Below are 17,197 nucleotides of genomic sequence, written 5' to 3' on the forward strand. Positions count from 1 at the left end.
TGTCGATGTTATGAAACACAATACTTTTTCTTTTGACTCTTTGCAAGCCCCCACCTTTCTAATATCAACTGTCTGATGTGACCAAAGTAAAATTATTGTAGCTCGAGACATGTTTTGGTGAAAATACATTGATTTGTCTGAGATTTTGCTGTGACATCATCGTGAAATAAATAATCGGCAGCGTGCTTTGTGGCAACGGAATGATCACAATTTTGTAGTAATATAGTTACCACATTCAAAATATTTCCTAGTTTACAGTTTGTCAGACAGGTGATATATCACGAGAAAAAGAGAGAGAGAGAGAGAGAGAGAGAGAGAGAGAGAGAGAGAGAGAGAGAGAGAGAGAGAGATTGTATCCAAGAAGCCGACTTTGCTTGTTTTGTGGTGATTTTCTAGAATTGCTTTATATTTTTTTGCCTGTTGTTTTTTTGCTTTTCTTTGCAAATTCGCTGGTTTAATTGCTTGAATTACGCAAATAAATGTTTGATTTATATAGGTGATGAACCTTTGAAGAAAAAACGACAATATTTTGATCCATTTTGACTTTCCCCATTGATATGGCTCCAAAGTCAAGTAGTAAACCCAGCGATGATGACTCGTGGAATGATGGATGTTGATGTTTACTTCAGAAATGTACTTGAAATGTTACGAAATTCAATCGGGAAATTAATTTTACGACCATGGTGTATTGTACAATGGGAGGTATTACAAAGCAAAATAGCATCCTTAATTTTGTTTTAATTCAATTAAATTCCCTTTAACACAATTGGAACTATTTTGTGATTATAAGATCTTGAGCATTTTGTTGTAATCTATTTAAAAATCATGAATCTAACAGTGTTTTTGTGTGAAGACGAGGGCAAATTTTATAAATTATTGATAATTGCACAATCATCAAATACATCTCTAACAAATTTTACATTTTTGTCTAGCTTTTTGCACTCTCAGGAAAGGAGAACCCATTAAATGTAACTGATTTGTCAATTTTGTTTAGGTTTAAGTGAAAATACAAATTCCCTTTCCAAGGTTGATTTGTAGGCATTTGCTTTTCTCACTGAACGATGCAAGATAAAATTTTAAATTTTCGATGGTTAAATGGACTTCTTCCTCTACCAAAATCAGTTCTGCTGTAGTGTATGTTTTTTGGTGATCTCTCTTTCAAATGATTTGGTAGATGTTAAGAAAATGACTTGTACATTTATTTATTTCATATACAAGGAAATGAGACCTGGTAAATTTGATAAAACTACCCTTTTCTTGTGCGTGTGCTAATTAATGCTGGAAAATTTTAAAAAATCACTGAACTATTTCAGCCCTTCTATTAAAAATGAACTCTTTTTGGTAGATGCAAAGAAATGTAATCAATATCATCTGTCTGTTGAAACCTTAAAATGTTAACGGCAAAAACCAACAGTTTTTGTCTGGAATTTTTAGGGACTGTGCAGAGATGTCTTTGCAGCTTTCAGGGACCACTCCGAGGAGACCCTAAATCTTTTAGAGACCACACTGACATGACCTTGAAAATTTCAGGGACCACCCAGATGAGTCCTTGAAACTTTTAGGGACCACCCAGATGTGACCCTGAATCTTTCAAGGACTATCCTGATGTGACATTGAAACTTTCAGGGACCACCCAGATGAGTCCTTGAAACTTTCAGGGACCACCCAGATGAGTCCTTGAAACTTTCAGGGACCACCCAGATGTGACCCTGAATCTTTCAAGGACTATCCTGATGTGACCTTGAAACTTTCAGGGACCACCCAGATGAGTCCTTAAAACTTTCAGGGACCACCCAGATGAGTCCTTGAAACTTTCAGGGACCACCCAGATGTGACCCTGAATCGTTCAAGGACTATCCTGGTGTGACCTCGAAACTTTCAGGGACCACCCAGATGAGTCCTTGAAACTTTCAGGGACCACCCAGATGAGACCCTGAACCTTTCAAGGACTATCCTGATGTGACCTTCGCTCGTCAGCTTGTGCATTCACAAGCATTACTTGGTAAAGCTGACAGGCAGACGAATCACTGAAAAGATTTGGTCCAACTTCCTGCACATACAGCGTCAATATTCATGACGGTCGAAGTTAAGATTATGTAATGGCTTAACACAGCGTCCTCATCGCTCCCATGTATGTGTGACTGGTCGGCCGGCTCCAAAACACCTCTTTGCATATTTATCACGCGACGAGATCTACAAGGCATGTTCTTCCCGGCATAAATGTGATAAACTGGGCAGTGGCTGAACCTTCAGTTGACTTAGACGAGCATTCCTTGACGATTAATGGTAATTTACTCGCTGGTTGAAGTATGCTGTCACTAGCCGACGCGTTGCTGGTCTGAACAGTAAACAATTAATTATTCGAAAACAATCAGTTCGTGATGGCACATTCCATTTTAACCTACAGGGGCATCTAGGATTGTGCGATTGTGTAAGGTCCCGGGTAAGGTACATGTTGCTCTTTAATGCTGTAAAGTTTTCCCACCATTTAAAATACTATGGTTGTATGTTACAGTCTTCATGATCAATTTGGAGATGTAGTCAATGATATTTTTCTCATTAAGCGAGACACTGAATCGTACACCAACTAATATGGTCCTTGCTAATTTACATAGTAAAGGTCACGGGTCACATTGTTGTGAGGCTCTGCATTGTTTCAAGTCGAGTGTGTAAACGACGCGACATTCGAATGGATTTTGACTACTGCACTAATTCCTTCGTCGGGAAAGGTTGCCGATTCTGAATGTAGGACGTCCATTACCCCAATTATTTAATGACAGGACTACATGGAAAGCAACGGAATACTGGATATCTCCGACGAATTTGATGTCTGTTACCACGGTCCTTTGTGGAGTGACACTGACAGTGCTGTTCCCGATCTCGACAATGATGTCAGCAACTGTGATTGTAGCGTGAACATGACTAAGACTATGAGTCCTTGAAACTTTCAGAGACCAACCTGAGGTGTCCCCGAATCTTTCAAGGACTATCCTTATGTGACCTTGAATCTTTCAAAAACCGCCATTGCAAGACGAGTCCTTGAAACATTCAGGGACCACCCTGATGTGTCCCTGGATCTTTTAGAGACCACTCTGATGTGACCTTGAAACTTCCAGGGACCACCCGGATGAGTCCTTGAAACTTTCAGGGACCACCTGGATGAGTCCTTGAAACTTTCAGGGACCAACCTGAGGTGCCCCTGAATTTTTCAAGGACTATCCTAATGTGACCTTGAAACTTTCAGGGACCACCCAGATGAGTCCTTGAAACTTTCGGGGACCACCCTGATGTGTCCCTTAATCTTTTAAGGGACCACTTAGATATGACCCCTATACATTTTTAAGGACTGGACTAGAGAGGCACTTTGAAATAGTAAAGAACCAATCAGATATGATCTCCAAACCTTCAAATGCATCCAGGTCCTCTAAACAATACAGCAATCATCAAGTGTTGACCTCTAATCTTGACATTTTCAAGAATGTGTATCAATGAGATGAATTTTCCTTAAAAAATTGTCAAAAAGGATAAATTTACATTTTTGAAAAGCAGATGGCTTTAAATGCTACAATTTTTTAATACTACTTTAACATTTAATTCAATATTTACAGTTTTGATGTTTTCACTCGAAAAATTGATAATTACTAAATGCTTTGGGTAAACCATCTCTTAGAGAGCACATTCTGTGACTTTGACTGTTCATCTTATAATCACAAAATAGTTCCAATCGTGTTCTTTACCATTTGCGTGACATCTCCTCCATAAGATAGTTCGTCATTGGTCTGTACTCGGTCTGTACATGGAGGTAGCAGAGACGGTCCCACCGGCATGACCATGGTCTGTATAATGGGGGACTGAGTCTGTATACATGGAGGTAGAGAGAAAGAGGGACCTCCATGGTCTGTATAATGACCGACGTAAAGAAAGGAGGTACTACACTTGCCTAAGTCTGACGTCTGTGGCATTTAGATGTCAAAACAGAGTAGTAGAATTACAGGAATAAACTTCAGCAGACTGTCGCGTTAGTAGTTAGGTTGTCGCGAGATAGAAGCAACACGTACATGTCGCGTAGATCGTGGAGTGGAACTTTGAAAGCCATGCTGCAGTGTACGCCGAGAAACTCCAAACGACGAGGGCCAGTCTAGTCTTTGAGGTAACATAGCAACCTGTACGCTTCACAATCAGTTGATTTTCTCTTACAATGATAAGGAATGTACTTCATTTGGCCTCAATTTTATGAGACATCAGGGGACAAAATATTTCTTCTGACTCCAATATGTTCGTATCATTTCTTTACACGAAAATTCAAAGCGGACATCGTCATTCCTGACTGCTTAGAAGATAACGTAATGGCATTTGAGCACACATGCATACCTTATACTGTACTTTGTTTATTCCTGTTTATCTATACATCGAGCACAAATTAAATGTCTATATGTACTTTAATCCTATCCTCTTGCCACGGACCCTGGGAGTTTTAGCCCTTTCCGTCTACTACCTTATGAGCTGCTAACGAGGTATTTGGTCAGGGCGATAAGCCCCCGCGTCAGTGATCGGCAGAACAAATTAATGAAGGGGATTAGGGAGGGCAATTAACAGATATAGACTGTTTTCTTTGAAATACTATACACAGATAGCTAGGGTAAAGTAATAGGCACACACTAGACATAGGTAAGGCTTGTATAATGAAAAATAGTTTAATACAAGACATTTATTGATCATATTCATAACTTCTATACGAATATTGCTCGCGAGACCCTGTGTTCATAATCGAGGTAAGTTGTTACAATTATTCTGACAGCGATCCCTATACACGTTATAGAGCCAATGAAGTACGCGTTCTAAGGCTGCGTTCACAAACAGTTAGGGGGGCTTGAGGAATTCAGGGGGATTCGAAAGTTTTAAGGGTAGTGCAGAGGGGACTTGAAAGTTTTGCTTTACCTGTAGGAAGAGGTTCCCAATTACTTTTTTACGATTCCATGGTTTGGTGGGTAATTCAATGAAAAATGAATCACATTTTAATGTCATCAAATTATTCCAAAGTTAGAAATAATTAAACAAAATTTAGAACTGTTTTGTCGCATAATACTTTTGTCTCAAATTTTTTTTTTAAATGTATGAATTTTCATAAAAAACAACAAACCTAGTATCGGGCCTGAAGCTGCAACAGTTAATATTTTTTCATTGTTTCTATGCAATATATCAATACATTTTCTCGCTATCTCCCTACAGCATGCTGAAACACATAATATTCAGTTTGTCGTCAAAAGCCTCCATATACATATATTTGGTGATAATTGAATGAGAGTTCAATCTTAAAATCATATGTCAATGATACAAATGCGCGGTACATATTCACAGGCTTTGGTGGCAAGCTGAATAATGGATTGTTGGCAAGCTGAATACTTGATAGTTTAACATGCTTAGGGAGTGGAACAAGAACGCAGTTGTATAAGCTGAACAAAATTCATTGTCAAAATTATCAAAGTTAATATAGCTACTGCCCTTGTACCGCCTACTGGCAGAGTAACTGTCACCGGCAGTGGCAGAGATAGCTGTGACTATGAAGCAGCTAAAGAAGAGTTTGGGTCAGGGTCATTTGATGCGCATGACAGTGAAAATACTTATACACAAGATCAGGCCAGAGAGAACACATGGAAGAGCAGGAGACTTAACAATTACCAAGGATTTGAATTCTGGCATATGAGAATGATCAAATATTAAAGAAAGAAGATGGGGTCATCATGTTTGATTTTCTAAATTTTCACATTCTCATCGTTAAATAACACAAAAATAAAACTTTGTACTGTAAAGAATCTAATTAAAATAAAAAAATTATGACCAAATGCAATTATTTTAATTTTGGCAAATTTGCCATTATTACCAAACATTTCAGAGGTTAAAAAGTTTATTTGATGGAATATTGTAACCTGGGAGTATTGTCAATTTTGTAAAAAGCTTTTCTTAGTGCAGCAGCGTCTCATGCAGCCAGAAATTCACAATTTGTATACTCTCTCATAATCGTCATTTTGTGTGCTATTCAGCAGATGCCATTGACCTTGCCAGAGTTGGGTTAACCCAAGTTGGCTTTGACTGATAATCAAAATGTCCACCGATAAGTTTGAAAAATGAATCAATTTTACGAACTTGCCTTCGGAATACGGCCCACAAACTTGCCTTAGGAATGCGGCTCTACAAACTGCTAGTAACAGGTGTTGAATATCTGCGAGCAGGACTGCCCAATGCATGTTTATTTTCGTGTATTCCTAATAAATATGAGGCTATATGATAATGGGGGATAGGCTACGGCGAGACGATTGTTGCAAACTTATTATAAATATTTGTGAGATATAAGAGGATACTGAGAAAAAAAACCGGGCCGTGCTTGTTGAAAATGTGGAGTACTTGTTTGATGGGAAAATGAAGATGGGGTCGCTACCACAAACTTTGTGGAGGGGTGGACAAACTAAAAAATTTAGGGGGTCTTGGTATCCAAATTTTTCCTTGAGCATTTCGCGAACTACAAAAAAACAAGGGGTTGACCCTTTAGCTCTCTCATTATTTTGGTCAAGTAAAAAAGTGAACGGGGGTGGTGATCCCACAGCTCACTCATTATTTTCAGTATAGAGTCGATGTATTAAGGTAGTATGCACCTCGAAAGTGAAAGACTTAAACTTTTGCTCTAACTTTCCTCAAGGAATCTTTCAATCATTCTCTTTCAAAATCAAGAATAAAAATAGGGGGTCACCGTGCAAATTTTGTACTAGAGAAACAAATTACCCAAGATTTACCGATATTACAAATTCAAAATGGCCGCCATCCCTGTGTTAACTCTATGGAGAAAAATATAAATTTTCGAATTTCGAAAAACTAAGCCGGTGAAAAGTTTTCTTACACCAAGAACTTTAAAATGAACCCCCATATGTTGAATATCAGAAGAGAATTGTAAAAGTTTGGGAGTCCAAATGTCTGTCCCGAGGTGCATTCTACCTTAAGAAAGTGAATGGTTATTAATCGTTTGTATCCAGATGTTTCGTGTTATATTTCCCTGCGAACTGTAGGGCACGTGGCATATTAATCACTTACATCAGCTGTATGCGCTACATCAGTAACTGATAGTCAGTATAGACGTAGCGGACCCCTTTTATGGCGCTGAATATTTCCTGCAAGACTATAGATTCGAAGTTATCGTTGATAACAAGAGTTCCGTTTACTCACATGAGTTGACGCACACCAGCCAATATCAAACGTACCAACTAGTAGAAATGTACAGACAATTACCTTTACCGAACTGCACCCGTCTATTCCGGAACGCTGATCTCAAACACTTAAACTGGATGAACATCAACACTGTAACCTCTTACATATCAACTAAATTTCGTGAAGTCGGTTACTCCATCAAAATTCCGAAAAACTTCTATAACTCTGTAAAAACTGACAAACTCACTAGGCTGCGACCAAAAAGTCCGCAGTGGTCGATGCCATGCTTCTAGCCTCAATGTCAATAAACTAGCACCATATGGCCGATGGGAGCCCAAACTCAAACGAGGGTAAATTAATTGGTTGAGGCGTCCTTACACCAGCCCTCAAAATTGTCCATAAAACAAATGGAAATTGTCTCCTAACGACAGTCCTTTGATGCCTCACATAAATTCGAATGCTGAAATTACATAACAACTACAAAAAACACAAAATTCAAAATTTCAAACACGATCTTTGAAAATCTTCGTCTCACTTCATATCGACCATGCCCAGACAACGTCTTGGTCAAACAATTCTGCCAAGCATGGCATACATCCATCTAAAACTCCATCCGTCATCGTGGACTGGCTTCAGGCAATCAGATATACTGTCCACTGACTGAGATCTTTATATCACACAGGAAAACTCAACTGGTAAGTTCACTCATCCACGCACGGGTAGCATGTAAATAGGTGTTTACACTGTGATAATTCTAATCTGCTTCCAATAACACACAAAGTTTGTCATATGGTCTTTCTAAAACATTCTTTGGCTTCACCATTACTCTTCTCACAAGACGTTTTTTATCTGGCATAATTTTGGTGACTGTACCTAATGGCCATACATTTCTTGCTGTATTCTCATCCTTGATTAAGACTACATCTTCAACTTCCAATTACTCTTCACCTTGAACCACTTCTGTCTTTCTTGCAGGAAAGATAAATATTCGTTTAAACAACGCTTCCAAAACATGTCTGACAGGTATTGTACTTGCTTCCATCTGTGAACTGCCGTATATGTCATTACTTTCAAATAGACCAGGTGAAAGCGCTGCTCATTTCATATTTAACAACATGCTTACGTTATCCGATTACTTTGTGAATGGACGGCAGCTCTACTTAACACAAAATGTCCGTAGACTCTCATCTGTAAGTTGCTACTGTTTCACTAAAGACGGTAGCAGCTGCTGTACAGTACGAATCTGCCTTTCCCACACTCCACCGACGTGCAAACCATAAGGCGGATTAAACATCCACTCTATGTTATTTTTGTAACAAGTTGTCAAGGATCTTCTGTTGATTCCACTTGTCAATTTCTTCCTGTAGTATTCGTTTTGCACCTACAAAATTAGTGCCGTTGTCAGATCTTATCATCTTTACTGGCCCTCTCCTTGCGATAATCTTCTCAGAGCATTTATGAAGGAGTCTGTACTCAGAGAATCTGCAGCTTCAATGTGAACTGCCATGACTACAAGAAACGTAAATATGACATGGTATCTCTTCACTGATGATCCCTTAATCTTCACTTCAATGGGACCAAAGTAATCAACCCCAACATTTGTAAATGGTGGTTGATGTGGCAGTACTCGGTGAGCTGGCAAATCAGCCATCTTCTGGTCACCTAGTTTGGCCCGCTTGCATCTGCAGATCACACACTTGCTCACTATACTTCTTGCCGCTGAATCTTTGAATCCATGCCACTGATCTTCTCAGCCAATACCAACTAGAGTAAAGTTCAATTGGACCTTGAATGAAGTCCTGTGATTCACTGGCCTCTACAGTGAGTGCCTTGGCGTTTTTCTTTACCTCTGGATCACCTGGTCAAGTTGACCATCAATATACCATCCTTTGACCATTTACTCTGTGCAGTCCATAGAAAAGTCTGGAACCCGCAGCCAACGTTTTATGTCAAGAAATGCATCAATAGTTTAACCTTGTGAACACTTATCTGCTGGGTTGTCTTTGCTGTTTATGTATGCCCAACTTGATGGTTCTGATCCACTACGAATCACTGCTATTCGATTTGCCACAAAAGTATGAAATCTTGTGGTTTCATTATTTATATACCGCAACACTGTTTTGCTGTCGGTCCAGAAGAAAGATCCACTGACTTCTAAATGCAACTCCTTTCTGAGTAACCTATCCATGCGCATGGCTACAGTAGCTGCTGTCAACTCTATGCGAGGACTTGTTATTCCCTTCAATGGCGCCACCCTAGCCTTGGCCATCAAAAAGGCACAGTGAATGATGTCGTTCTTGTCAATCGTCCTAATATATGACACAGCTCCGTACCCTGATTCACTTCCATCAGAGAAGTAATGTAATTGTATGGAATCTTTATCGCCATATTCCTCAGGCTTGATACACCTAGGGACCATAAAGTGTTCTTCTACCAATGGTAGATATCTCATCCAATCTTACCATCGTTCACATTGTTTACTGGGTATTTCATCCTCTCAGTCCAATTTTGTTATGCAAAGCTTTTGAAGCATTATCTTTGGTGGTAAGAGGGCGGGAGCTGCCATGCCTAATGGGTCGTAGACTGAGCTTACAACTCCCTAAATACCTCGCCTTTTTACCCATTTATCTTTGACTCTGTTCTTAAAACCAAGGACGTCTGCTTGCCCGTTCCACTTCATGCCCAAGGCTTGTTCTGAGGGTAAACTGTCTCTCTGTTAATCCAAATGTTTCACTTTTTTGCTCGCTGCTCTTCTTGTATCATCTCTAAAACAGAACAATCATTACTGATCCACTTTGTCAGTCTGAGTCCACCTTTGTTGCATGTGTCTATCAGCCCTTTGGCCAAAACCTGCCCCTACGTCTTGTTTGGAACCACCTTTAACATGTCATCGACATAGAGCAAGATATCGATGGTGTCCTTTACATCCGGTCCGAGGACTTGTCTGCACATTTTCTCAGGGCATAGTTAGCGCAGCTCGGTGATGATGTGGCCCCAAAAATGTGAACTTTCATGCGATATTCTGCCGGAGGTTCATTCACATCGCCATTTGGCCACCAGAGTAAATGCTGGTAATCTTGATCTTCTTTGGGCACTCTGACCGGCGAAAACATTGCCTCAATTTCCGACATCAGTGCTATTCTATCCTGCCGAAATCTCACCAATACTCCAAGCAAGGAGTTTGTCAAATCAGGACCTTGTAACAACTCTTTGTTCGGTGAAGTTCCTCTATACTCTAAACTACAATAAAAGACGACTCTTATTCTATGTTTCTGAGGTTGGTAAACTCCGTGACGAGGAAGATACTTCTTTTTCCATCGGCCCTTGTAACTCAGACTGTGGCACCCTCTCGGCATAGCCCTTTTCCACTATACCTTCAATAAATGCTGCATACTCTCAATAATATGCTTTATCTCTTTTAAAACGTTACGTCAACTGGTTCAAGCTCTTTTCTCCAACCGTTCTGTTCTCGTCTGGCAACATACATTGTCCTTTCGAATGGTAATGGTACCTGGTAATGTCCATCATGGTACTTGATTTCTGTCTCCATCATTTTCATGAATCTTTGGTCCTCTATTGATTGTTCCGGTTTATCATCGATAGTGCATTCACTGAACTCTCTGTTGAAGTAATCCATCAGCGCCGGTCAACTGCTGGTCCTACTTGTATTCTGTTCACAACAGCCTGGTTTATATCATCGTCTGCAATGCCAGTCCTTATAAGGGATCCATTTACAACCCAGCCTTGACGAGTGCGAACAGCAAATGGTCCCCCTCCTATACTATTAATCACTTCCCATGGTTCAAAGGCATCTGGCACGTTGTTGCCTATTAACAGACCGATTTCTGCGTCAATACTTGGCAGATGTACCCTCTCTAGATATGGATAACTCTTAATGTCAGCCTGGGTTAAGATGTCACAGGAATTTTGCTCAGAGTATATGCGGGCGGAAGCCAAATTTATAAAATTATTTTCCTCTAGATCAGTGATCTCAAGGCCTTTGATGATATGGTTATCAACCATGTTTTTCCCTGTAATGGTATGCAAATATACTTTAGTCTTCTTTCCACCGACATTCAACTGTTGTCTAACTTTCTCTGTACAAAATACAGTGTCACTTCCGTTGTCCAAAATGCATATGTCTGAACAGTTAGTCCTGTGGCTTTACATCTCAATTTGACTGCTATTACCACTCGTTTATAAGTATGCTGTTGAGGCTGTACGATTTGACATGTAGCATCAACCATCCTTACTGTTGTCGTTATGGCATGCTCATTCTCAGCACTACTGCCAGGGTAATGCAATACAGTGGGATGTTTCCTTCCACGTTTCACATGTCAACTTGTTTGTGCAATCCTTAACAAGGTGTTTTGCATATCTGAGACAGCCATAGCACAGGTTCTTGGATCTCAACAGCTGTTTCTTGTCCTTGTAAGATTTTTTAGCAAAGACCTTGTAATTCTGTATTTTATGATCAGTATCCGTGCAGCATCACTGTTTTGATTAGTGATCACCATCCTCTAACAATTTTAACATAAACACTTTACATTATCACTGATCTTCGTTTCTGTCAGCAGTTTTATTTCCATACTTACAGCCAATGCAGTACGTTTCTTGACATTTCCCTTCTTGGTAGACTTTGTAACCACCTTAGTCGAAGTATTGGTCAGGTCACCAAACAGCTCTTGGGTCGCTATCTTGGCGTCCCTGTTCACAAATTCTGTCAAGTCCCTGAAACATACTGATCTGCTCTGTAGTATATCAAATGTGTTTGTACGCCATCGTTTCCGCAGCTTATACGGCAAGTTGTAGACTAGCATCTGCAGGTTTCTGTTGTGGTCAAACTCTCTCAGATGTGGTCCTCCTTTCATTGCATTGTCACATTTGGTCAAGAACAAAGTGTACTCCTTGAGAGCAGATTTGTCTTCAGATTTCACTTCAGGCAAGGCTTCAGCTGTTTAGAGTAAGCCATCACATATGGATTCCCATACTCACCCTCTAACAATTTTCTTGCATGTACATGGCCTTCCTTTGGGTTCATGTGTATAAAGGTGCTTACAATCTATTTAGGTCTGCCTTCTGTAAACTGTTAAAGATAATACAGACGGTCATCATGTGCCTCAGTGTTGTCCTCTGCGCTAGGTGATTGGGTGCCGTGCGTTGTGGGTTCGAGTCCCGGTTGATACCATCGTATTTCTATACCATGTCGAAATGCATGATAAAGCCTTATACTTCAGAGAATAACCATTGAAAGACTCTATCTTCTGTGGTGGAAGTGCTGCGCATTTATTGTTGTCATCACTCCTTAGCAACCATTTTTTGTGAGTACAGCGAGTACAAAGCAAGGTCGATTTCAGTTGATTTCGTCGCTAATTTTGGAACGTCCGTGGGAAAACAGTCGTAACCAAAGCATGCATGTATGATAAAGGCTGCGCAACTCGTCAAAATATGGAAAACATCACTCGAATACGACGCGGTATCGCCCAAAAATCGTGTAATAACCCCTAAGTATCGTCGTTGATGTTTTCAGGCAATGGCAATATTGCATGCTAATTTCTGTATTCGCTGCATATTTTTGCCATTTAGGTTGAATTGCCGTCATTTATTTTCTAGAATTTCAATGATAGATTATGTAGCAATTTAATTCGGAAATGCAAAGTTCACCAACGAAAATCATTTAAAACAGGTTATAACATGATTCTGATCAGTTTATTGTAACAGGGCCGCAAAGAGAGGCCGTCTGATGCAAAACAAACACTTGTTATTCCCGTTTGTAGCTCTAAAGCAAACGATTTTCTAATTCCGGCTTGAGTTGACCGTTCGTTCTCGTGAGATTTGGCTTGTTTCAAAATGGCGGCGCACAGCGATAACCGACTTTGGCTTCCGGAAGTGATCGAAATTGATCATTTCGAACGAAATTTCTCACTTTCTTTGGAACAGAGAGATTCTGTTGTCGGAATAACATATTATCGTGTAGGATTTGTGGTAGATGACATCTTTAATGTCACGAAATCCGTACCCCTGGGGTGAAAATTAGCAAAAGTTCAGCCAAGAGGTGTTATATCCGCACCCAAATACCCGCACCGTTTATAATGAATACATCGGAAGACAGCCTCGTGGACAATCTGTCCCATAACAGTTGTATTAAGCAAGTGTCGAAAATACAGTATCTTTTCGATAGGATTCAACTCACAACGTATGGTACCCAGTCACCCAGCGAAGACATCACAGTCAAACTGCTCGGGCAAATCCCCATCCTAAGAAAGAATTGTTTAACAGCTGAGCTAAGTTGTTACACTTATTCTGACTGCGACCCCTCCAAACGTTATAGGGTTTATTAAGCTCTCAGACGTACATAGCCGCTATCAAACATTGCGCACAAACTTTGACAAAGTAATAAACATTGCTTAACTGAGCATGAGACAGCCTCGGGGACAATGCTGTCCACCAGTAAAGCTAGCAACGAAAATTCAAAGATTCTACCCAAATTCTCACAAAGTTTCATATGTCCTGATTTAGGGAAAATTTTCATAGTGTAACCAATTTTTTGCCGGACTAACTCGAAAACAAGTATGAATTACATAAGGATTTGTTTATTCTCTGGGGCATCCAATCTGGATTTCAATTGTTGATATGTACCGGGCATATAAAAAACTTACGGATGTGTAGAATCACGAAAGGCTAGACAAAACACAAGTAAGCAGTATGTTACTTAAAATTGAATGTATTATCTCCAAAACTCTATACAGTAAAGTCACTTCACAGCAAATTTTGCAGAAAATAAATAATACATCATATAAGTGCAACATTCAACACAGGGGGGGCTATAATTGTACACAGCTTTTACAGAATGAATTGCCAAAATGTGCAACTGTTTGTCAGCATAAACTCGCTATGTATCACTATATTGTACATACGCGACTAGTAAATGAGTCACTGGATCAACTGGTTTTCGAGTAACTCAAAATACACAATTGATTCTAAACATCTGCTTATTTGCCTAAATGCAACTTATGTAACCGGGCACAAAACTCAACTATCAACAATCTCGTACAATCTCTGACTAAATGTGCTACACAATATTCAGCAACCTTATAAACCAAGGATATTATGCAAACAAGGAAATAATTATAAACAAAATATAACATAGACTCTGATACATATTGTAGACTCTGAATAATCACACCAAGTTTCTCAGCAATGCAAGTAAATATTCAGTTCTCATATAATAATCATCTCCATAATAATTCATATACACAGAACATTACAGTTCACAGCTGCTTGAATAAACGGCCTATCTTCACGCGTCGTCTGCTTCCAAACACAGTCTCTCAATGCATTAGTTCAACTTCTCTTCATTCAACAGGTTGGAACAAGTGCACCCATTGTGGATTCACACTGATGTTACACACTCGTGGCAGGAAATCACTGCAGACCATAAACTCGTTGTTACACACTGGTCAGGTACTCACACTCTGGCTGTCCAAGTGCCTTAGGCCTTAAAACTGCTAGGCAACTGTAACATTAAGCACTCTCCAGCACTCTCCAGCATACATATACAAGTGCAACAGTTTCTGCTAAACAGCTTCTAAATTCAAGTAAAGAGTTTCTCAAACACAGCGACTTATCTGCATTGGTTGTTTAGCCAACAGCACAGTCTCACCACCAGTACATGGACTTCATACTAGCATAGTAATACCAGTGAATGAGACAGCAATATCAGAACATACACGTGTCCGTGGTCAGCACATTCAAGGCACAAAATCTGACTTCAGAGGTCCACAAATTCACCATTCTGGCTAAAACTTCATAGGAATGTTCTGTACATCAGGATAGCATACACATTTCAACCTCAGTAGCTGTTCGGTTCCAAACTGCAAACTCACTGCTGTCCAAAATCATCTCAACTCAGCAGCCCAAAAATCGTGATGCCACTGCATACCGTTATGGTGTGACTCCCAAAGATACGTGTCTCTCAGAACTATTTATCATTAGGACTACTTCATTCAAATTAGAAGTGATTAATAATTTTTGACCAAATAGGCGTATTGATGCATCTGATCACTTACAGTGGTTAGAAATATTTTTACAGTAAAGTGACATTTTTGTAAAACACCACGTATTGCAAAATCAATACTTCACATGGACATACTATTCTATTTTCCTGTGTTCAAGGCCACTAGCGTGCAAAGTCAATATAAGGGATTTCCCACTCTTAGATTGCAAGGACAACCCATATCTAGCGCAATCTGTGGCCACAACACACATTTCTGATACCTATCACCACCTATGACCAATCACACACGTGTTTGCAAATATGTGGTTACAATAGCAATGTTTTAGAAAAGAATTCTCATTATTCAAACTTGCCATTGGCACCAAACAGTGCCAGTAATCATTTAATAAAGTGTTTGCTTACATGAGTCGCCTTTCTCTAGACAAACCACAGTTTTAGTGCCAGGTTGTAAATCACATTTTGACCTGCCGCCGCCTTTAAATTTGCAGTTAAACAGCCAAGAAGATAGATACATAGGAGGGAAATGTTACTCTGCAAATACTATGCTGCTGAGTAAGGTCAGACTTCGATACTGAAGTTATGTCATAAAATTTTCGTACCTTATTACACAGTTTGTTCAAATTTAACAGTGAGAAATAGAGTACAGTACAGATCACACCTCTGAATTATAGTAAGTATTAACATACCTTTCCAAGATATGCTTCGGCACTTTCCTTCATCTTGAGGAGAACCATGGAACTGATTTCTTCCGGGTAGAAGGTTCTTTCTTTTCCTTTGCACTCTACTTTAATCTTTGGTTTACCTTCGTTATTAATAACTTTAAATGGCCACAGTTCCATGTCTTGTTGGACTACTGAATCTTCAAATCGGCGACCAATTAAACGCTTGACGCCTTGAAAATGATATTTGTTAACGATGGATAACAAATTAAGAAAATTTGTCGACTGAAGGTCACCCAGGTCTTACTTAATACAACACATTATTAAAAATCATGACAAGAAGACCTGCCTACCAATATGAATTTTAATTTAGTGCCAGGTTGTAAATCACATTTTGACCTGCCGCCGCCTTTAAATTTGCAGTTAAACAGCCAAGAAGATAGATACATAGGAGGGAAATGTTACTCTGCAAATACTATGCTGCTGAGTAAGGTCAGACTTCGATACTGAAGTTATGTCATAATTTACCAGAAAAGAACATGATGACGCGAGCAACGGCAATGCAAATGTTAAAATCCTAAAGTGATGATTTATCATACTTTTATTTCTCCTAAACAAAGTAAAGTATCAATATGTATTGTACATAAACGATTTATAACGACAAAGACAGTCATAAAATTATCAAGAGGAACTGATATTGGTGTTAGAAGAGATTATTTTAATAACCTACCGAACACAGTATTGGTTGGGTTCATGGCAACTTGATTCTTGGCAGCATCTCCGATGAGAAGCTCTGTATCTGTGAAAGCCACATAGCTGGGAGTTGTACGGTTTCCCTGGTCGTTGGCTATGATTTCAACTTTGCCATGCTGGAACACACCAACGCAGGAGTAGCATGTACCCAAATCAATACCAACGGCAGCCATAGTTTCTTTAAAAATCTAGAAGAGGTAAAGAAATGCATTACAACACTATGTATTTCTGGATCATTGTTTAGCATATTTCACATTGAACTTTTCGATGACGCGGACATTGCTCGTATCATTCAGCTAATTACCTTTTACCCTGTGTGTATCAAAGATAATTCTACAGTTATCCGAAAGGCGATATCAATACGAATGCACTGCTCTTTATATAAAATAGTTGTAGTTTTAGCCTTGCCAAAGGGCCGCGGGTGGTATGTGAGCGTCATAATGTTGGGTTATGGGTAGGCTAGACCCAATGTTGGGAACAATCACAGTCAAACGAAAAAGCAGAGAGAGCTGGCAAACATGCATACTATGAGAAACGCACAGATAAGGCTCGCATATAATATTGTCGCTAG

General features: G+C 39.5%; 1 pseudogene; it reads right to left on the reverse strand.

Moving 5' to 3' along the window:
- Positions 1-16,799, reverse strand: part of LOC139117858 (heat shock cognate 71 kDa protein-like) — a 46,789-nt pseudogene extending 29,990 nt beyond the window's left edge.
- Positions 16,800-17,197: the final 398 nt, after the last annotated feature.

This window comes from Ptychodera flava, chromosome 18 (genome assembly GCF_041260155.1).
Source record: "Ptychodera flava strain L36383 chromosome 18, AS_Pfla_20210202, whole genome shotgun sequence".
NCBI classification, from domain to species: Eukaryota; Metazoa; Hemichordata; class Enteropneusta; family Ptychoderidae; genus Ptychodera; species Ptychodera flava.